Genomic DNA, 8,418 nt, shown 5'->3' on the forward strand with positions numbered 1-8,418 from the left:
GTAAGAGTGCAGTTGTTATAAGAAAAACATGTTTTTTTTTTTCTTTTCCTGATGTAGCCTGCTTTTGTCTCATTAAAGAACAAATTAAAGGAAGATTTTTTTTTTTTTTTTTTTTTTTTATAGAAAATACAATTCACTCAAATATCGCATGTATAAATGCTCTCATCAACGTGCAATGGTAAGGAAGTAAAATCATTTTAGGATTGATGGTTAATGCGCCGCGGCAATCCCAAACTCAATTTACTCCATTTGCAAGTGCGACAACCTACAATTTAGTTAATGTGCTTTATCCATTTCCATCCTTTCCGTGTACTACAGCGATATAAATCCTGTCCATTGCTTCTTCACCCAATCAAAACCGAAGAGAACTTGCCCTCTTTCTTTTTGTTTTCATCAAGTATGCACAGCTGGGCAAACACGTTCTTCAAGGTGAGTTAGTACAGGTTTAAGATGTCCGTAAAAGCCAGAGAAAGAACTTATTGCGGCAATATATAGTATAGTATAGTATCTTAAATACTGATGCTGGTTGACCTCCAAGTTGTTTGGATTATAACATTCATTCATGTTTAACAATGGAAAATTGAAATAATTAGTTCTAAGGTCAAATTGTGCCATAAAAATACTGTTATTGAATATACAATCCATTTTTAATTCCGTTTTTTTTTTTAGCATACTCAAGTGTCATACAAGCATAAAAATTGGTCAGTACAACAATATATTCTGTAAACAAACACGAGGACCGAGCTATACCGATGACCGAAACAAATGAAGAAGGCTGAATGGAAAGGTGAGTTTGTCGTAGCGACAGCGTTCGTGCGTTCAAAAAAGAAATAAATCCAACTATCCATAGTTTATACTGTTTAGGATCATTGCATAAAAGACACAAATTGAGGACTATAATAATAGTATATATACATCACATCATACCATGGCAATCCTGAGACATCATCCAAATAAGCTGTGGCTGTGATCAGGACTGGAATGACGGACATCTGATTGGATGTTTAGTACATTTCTGGCATGGTTAAAAAAAAATGTACTTTTTTTTTTGGGGCATTTAATGAGCATAAAAACAATAGACAAAAAAGTTGCATGGACCGTCATGCTCAACATTCCCACATTTAAGCTACTTATGAATTTTGACTTTGAACACAACACGTTTCGATCTACAGTAAATCCCTCATTAGCGTTGACTGCAAGTGACAATATTACCGAAATTCTGACAACATGGTGGAAACCCGGACTGATGTCCGCGGCCATGGTGATAGATAGTCATTAGCTGGAGAAAGAAAGACGTGGAGAGATATTGATGTTCCTGAATCTGGTTCTCTGATATGGTTGACCTACACTCTCGGAGGGAACCGCAGGCTATCCACTGACAAAGCAGGAATTCACAGAGGCCCTGGCTGTGATAGTGCCAGTGTTACATAAGGGTCTCAAGGAGTAAGTGAGGTGTTTCAGTAGAGCGACAAATGAGGGGTTAGCAGCCCATCAATCCCCGTCAGCTCCTGCAGCTGTTTATTGCTCTGACATTTCGCCGGTTCGATGTCAATTCCGCGTAAACCCCACAATGTCACGTTTACAATTGCACGTCACAAATCTCCGACAAGAAAGGAGGATTTTTTTTTTATCTATCTATCCATCCACTATGAGCAATATTGAAGAAAAAGAAAATCAAATCTAAAAACATTCGACAAACTTTTCAAGACTCAAGGCCAAGATGTAAATCGAGTGAATTTATGTTGTACTCTGGCTACTTTGTCAGGATCCATAAGAGACGACAGCAGCTCTCTTGTTCCAGCAATACATATTTGTTCCTCAAAGGCAACGTTTTTCACGAGTGGTAGCATTTGTCTGGTAAAACTGTACACTAAAATGAAATAAAATGAAAAGATACAATTCCGTTGCTGTGGAGGGGCAAATATCGGGAGATAATGACAGCATGAGAGCGCAAAGCATTATTATTATTATATACTGTACATACATATGCACGTTTACAGAATGTTCAGATATATACATATAAGCGCACACATCCATAGGTATAAAAAGCATGATTTTTCAATGACTGTATACTGTATAATGAGGCTGTTCCCCTGTTTTATAAATATTTATCATTTTGCATTTGTACATATTGAATTTTCTTTAGTGTCACGCAGCTCTTTTTTTTATTTGTTGCTTGTTTAATTTGAGGAAAACAAAATAAAAATACCCATGTATCTATTGTCAATATCTGGGCTGAAATGTAAAATAAGTGATTCTGGTAAAAGGGATTATTACAGTACGTCAAATTTCCATTTAAAATTTCAAAAGAAATATTTGATATGACACGTGAGCCGATGGATGGAAAAACCACCTCGAACACATTTGTTTCGATTCAAAGTGTTCTAAAACATAACAAAACAATAATAGCTAACTCCATCAGCCAGAACAATTCTATTTTCCCCCGAAACGTTGTTGAGGATTTCAAATTTTAGGCATTCATAGTAAAGGCAATCCTCCGAATCCATTGAAATACCCGCGTTTTTATACCGGTTAAGGCAAACGTACAAACGTTTGTTTTGTAAAATACAAATGGTGACCCCTAAACATGTGCGCGACATACGAGGTTGACACCATTTTGAATACGAGCCAGACGACATCATGTCAGCACCGAGGCGACGACTTCTAACGGCGATGTTTCACCGCAACTGGATCTGATGCGAGCCTCTCGGGGCACGTCCGAGGACAAGATCGTTTTTCACAAGTCGCGCCGGGCCGCCGTAACAGTTGCTTCTGTAACTAGCCCACAGTACGGTACAGCACAGCTGACTTTGAAATGATTGGGACTGGGAGTTTGCAACCGTTTGTTTTGTGCTGTATACCGATGAATTGGTTTATTATCATTTGGGGAAGTCCAATCTTTTTGCATTTCATCATCCCTCAGCAATATGGCAGATTATTGTCTCAGAGGAGCTGGACTGTTACAATTAGGATTCAAGCTAAAAACACCTTCACGGTATTTACTGTTGAAAATAATGTGCGACGAAGTAATTTACGGTTTGTCCCTGCTATGGGATTGGGAAAAAAAAAAACGTTTCAAGGTTATTAACTAAACAAAGTGACTTTTGGTGATCCTTTTTATGAGCTGTTTGCTCATCCTATTTAGCCTTGACAAATTTCAGGAGCTCGTTCAGGAAAAGAAATCCCAAAGATGTGGAGATAAGTCGATGAAAAGGCCATTTCGTATTTCAGTTTAATTGCTTCGAACAAGACCAACATTGTCGCCACGTCCTATCATTTATTACGCTTAACACTTCAACTTCTTGGCGGTGGCAATATTGGTAGTATTCTATTCAATATTAGCAATAAATATGGCCAGAAAAGATAAGTTCATTTTTAATGGGAACCTTTGAGTCTTGTTTATATCTGCATGTTCCACCACTATTTTGCCAAGACTTCGCAACTGTTAAGTTGAAAAGAACAACCTATTAATTTGACAAAAACTATTAAAGTGACAAACTCTCGGCATGCTGCCAAACTGCTTTGATGAATATATACGTTACTTTTTTGTCAGCAAAGCACTGAAAAGTGCAAACGGTCAGGCAATGCGTTGAATTCAAATGAGTATGTTTCAGATTTTGATCGCAAGCAATCGAAGATACACAAACTAAATTATATCTGAATCAGAACTTCTGTGTCCTGTCAAGGCGTGCGCGAGAGCCGGAACCTATCCAGTCTGACTCACTGCAAGGGCGATTGGCAATGGGATTGTCGATGGCGATCGAGCAACAGCGTCAACCACTGTCGCGCCAGTTCAGACAAAGTTATAAATATCATTGAAAACAACAACAACGACAACAAAATGTTTGACTTACTTCACATTTATTTTTAGAATTAAATTCAAAACTTGAACACATCCATGGAAGTGTTTTGTCTTGATACGTTGCTGTATATGTTATTGCAAAAATGTATCATTTTTCCCTCCAATAAAAGAATTCACTTTTCATTGAACCCTTCAAATGGGCTGTAAGGCCGGGTCCACCAAAGGTGCGAGCGCTATACAAATACTTCTAGTGAGCTCAAGTTTTCAAAGGTGTGCACTCATTCACTCAACGACTAAGGTTACTCACGAAGTTCTTGGGGATTTGTGCAATGTATTGTCAGGTCTTGGGAAGCACACGTAAACAAACTTCCAACTCGAAGTGCTTTTCTCCTTTCAACATCTCAGCTTTGTCTTGCATTTCTTTCCTCCCACCCGAGCCCAGCACAATTCAGGCCCAATGCAGCCTGCGGTTCCACTCATCCTCTATTGTAACACATTTGGAGGATTAAAATTCCCACAGTAAGCCTCGGCAGCACAGACCTAAAGCTGTCAAGATTTTCTGTGGTGACTCCTGGGACGCTTCAACTAGTGATGTCGTGCATGCAATATCCCGTTTGCTTTAAAACTCCTCCATCTTCCCAGTAATGGATCAAAACATGGTGTGTGGCCTCTCTGGCAGGGAAGGAGCCCGAGCTGGTGTGTGGGGTCGAGAAGTTCCGACTTGATATAGTCGGACTCGCCTCCACACATAGCTTGGGGTCTGGTCTTCTGGAGAGGGGTTGGACTCTCTTCCACTCTGGAGTTGCCCACGGTGAGAGGCGGCTAGCAGGTGTGGGTATACTTATTGCTCCCCGGCTCGGCGCCTGTACGAGAGGGTAGCCTCCCTCCGCCTTCGGGTGGGGGGACAGGTCCTGACTGTTGTTTGTGCCTATGCCACCAAACAGCAGTTCAGAGTACCCACCCTTGTTGGAGTCCTTGGAGGGGGTGCTGGAGAGCGCTCCCGCTGGGGACTCTATCGTTCTGCTGGAGGACTTCAATGCTCACGTGGGGAAAGACAGTGAGACCTGGAAGGGCGTGATTGGGAGGAACACCCCATCAGAACCAGTTATTGGACTTCTGTGCTCATCACGGATTGTCCATAACGAACACCATGTTCAAGCATGAGGGTGGCCACACGTGCACGTGGCACCAGGACACCCTCGGTCGCAGTTTGACGATTGACTTTGTGAACGTGTCATCGGACTTGGACACTCGGTTGAAGAGAGGGGCGGAGCTGTCAACTGATCACCACCTGGTGGTGAGTTGGCTCCGATGGTGGGGGAAGATGCCGGTCCGACGTGGCAGGCCCACACGTATTGTGAGGGTCTGCTGGGAACGTCTGGCAGAATCCCCTGTAAGGAGTTTCAACTCCTGACACTTGTAAATGGCAGATATTTATCCAGGAGCCCAGAGACGCAGGGCTGTTTTCACATGGGATTAACCCTGGCCCAAATCTGAGCTCACTCGCTTGAGAACACCGCAACACTCCGACGGCATCGTTTGGCAAAGATTGGCCCCTGCTGGCCTGTTTACCCAACTTTGATTCCCACGCCGATCCATCCTGCAGACATAGCGTTCATTGTTTGAAAGACACATACAGTGATCTGATCTCAATGTTGAATCGTATAAAGCAATTTAATAGTTCTCCAGTGGGTTCTCTTATCTGAGCCTTGATTGTGGAACATCTGCAGCTACCGTATATCTTATTTGTGAGGCAGCAAATCATTCAAAAGTCTGCCAAAATGTTGTTAGGGCTCTTTTCAGAAAAGAAAGGTTTGGCTTCAAACTGTATGCACTGAAGCTCCAGGAAATCATTCAGTAGCCCAATTAGAAGTACGGATGTAAACTCCCAATTGCAGTTGATATTTGGTCTAAACATCTTTTCCAGTATGCAAAAATTATAAGCCTAATACCTTGCGTTACAAAGATGTAAGAGTCAAATGTGTACTGTATGTGGAAAATCGACTCTACACAGAAAACAGTTTTTGTTTTATGCACAAATGTACACGCAAACCATCTAACTTCCATCGAATTCAAATGTGCATCACCAATGTGGGCAAATTATCACTATTATTGAGAAAGGACAGAAAATATCATCACACTTTCTTTTTTTTTTGTTAGTGAGGCCAATTTCTTTTTTCTTTTTTTAATTTTTGATGAGTGAAAACATTTGGGTTTGCCATTAAAAGATGAATATAAGGCAAAAGATACATAGTTCAGCTTCGTATTTACATCTGGATCACATGCACGACTTAGACAACTATTATTTGTGTCATCGCATTAGTTACACCTCTAATTAGTATAAATGTAGTCTTCACAGGCAATAAAACAAAGCTAAAAAAGCGCACAGACAGACAAACAGTGCTATTTATCACAATAATCAATGTAATTCCTATGAAACATACCTGTCAATCAAATGTTCCCATATTTTTGCTCACATGAAATATGCCAAAATGCGCCTTTTCCAGCAAAAGGTGTGAATCAAAATCCAGATGAAAACACCTGGAAATGAAAGCGAAAATATTCATCTGATATTTATCTTATCAAGCCCAATTTTTGGAAATCGGCCTCGTTGTTGCAACACTTTTGGAGTCAGAGTATGCATACGAACCACTTCTTGGCCACCTCATTAAAAGGCGGTTACACATATAATCTCATTCGATCAAATATGAACTGTATCAAAAATACTGCCTTTACCCGAGGTAATAATAATCATACAGTCTGAAACGGTCAAAAGCACGCTGACTTAATTGTTATTTTGGTTGCATGCGTGTGTTTTGTAAAATGCTCGTTACATTATTGGCTACATGAAAACACCAATTTATTAGCGTCACGTCTCAGTATGATGCAGTGCAGTTCTTCATACCTTCAAATGACACTCATCACCCGTATCACTGTTTCCGTAAAAAACTGAAAATAATCATCTTCGTAAAGGCAGACTATTTGATAAAGCTGTGGTTGAGGAGCGTACAAATGTTTAATATACATGCTTTATTGTTGGCATGATTTAAGCTTCATCAGTCAGATACAATTGAGTTTTTTACGATAGAACATAAAAGGAAAAATGAAGCCTTTAATAATGATCTACAGTACTTTTCTCCTGGTATAATGTGATGTTCTCACATATGGTGGCACCGGAATGCCATCTACTGGACATATTTGGAATACACAACAAGTCTGACGTTCCAAGGTATTGAGGCGTCATTCACCAACCTTCTTCTGTATTCGATGAGCAGGACGAAAACACAGCATTTTCACAAATTTCCAATAAACACTATTACTGCCAGTGTGAAAGAACGAGCTGTAAAGAGCTCAAGCAAATGTTTGTTCTTTTTAAATGTGGGAAATCATGTGCAATATGTAATGCTTTATTGTGGTGAACGGGTTTGTGTGTCCCAATGATTCTAGGCGCTAAGTTGCCAGGGGCTTTATGCCCCTGTTAAGTGTCACCCAGGGCTAACAGGTACTTGGTGAGGGACCAGACAAAGCACAGCTCAGAACACCTATATTGGACCTGTTTTCTCTCACCCATATAAATAATAATAATAATGATGATGCATTACAACTTTTCTAGGCACTCAAAGACGCTTTACAATTTCACGCATTATTCCTTCACTCCTCAGTCACACCCTGGTGGTGGTAAGCTACTTGTGTAGCCACAGCTGCCCTGGGGGACCAGTCTGGAACTGTTCTGGCGGCGGGGCTCGGTGGCAAGCTGCTGGGGGACCTCAATGCTAACGTGGGCAGAAACACTGAGGGCTCTGTTTCCACGACTGGCGTAAATCTGGTGCAGCGAGCAGAGCAGTCGCGAGTTAGACCGGTGTTGTTAATTTCGTAGATCAGTGCAGCCCGTGAGACTCTGGAAACAGCTGATGGGTACCTGGATTGACAGGCCGGGATGGTGGTCGTTCTTAGATTCTTGTTGTTTTTTTTCCTGACATTCGAAGGACCTGAATAATACAAAAAGTAAAAAAAAGGATTCATACTCCTTGACCTTTTTCACATTGTGTGACTTTACAATTACAAACGTGTTTTTTTTTTTAGAGTTTATGATAGACCAACATAAAGTAGCACATAATTGTGAAGTAATATACAGTTTTCAAAATTGAAAGCCAATATGAATCTGAAAAGTGCGGTGTGCATATTTGTTCATCCCCCTGTACTCTGATACCACTGAATACAATGCAAGCAATTGCCTTCAGAAGTCACCTAATTAGTGAATAGAGTCCACCTGTATCTAATGTACTCTCAGTATAAATACACTTATTCTGTGAAGGCCTCACTGGTTTCTTAGAGAACACGAGTGAACAGCAGCATCAACAGGTCAGGGATAAAGTGGTGGAGAAGTTTAAAGCAGGATTAGGTTCCCCAAAAAATTCCCAAACTGTGAACATCTCATGGAGCACCGTTCAAGACAACATCCGACAATGTAAAAAGTGTGGCACAACTAAAAACCTACAAACACATAACCATCCACCTAATCTGGCAGAGCGAGCGCAGAGAACACCGGTCGGAATAGCAGCCAAGAGGCGGACGGTCACTCTGGACGAGCTGCAGAAAACCTGTCCGCGGGCCAA

This window comes from Phycodurus eques, chromosome 11, assembly GCF_024500275.1.
Source record: "Phycodurus eques isolate BA_2022a chromosome 11, UOR_Pequ_1.1, whole genome shotgun sequence".
Classification (NCBI taxonomy): domain Eukaryota; kingdom Metazoa; phylum Chordata; class Actinopteri; order Syngnathiformes; family Syngnathidae; genus Phycodurus; species Phycodurus eques.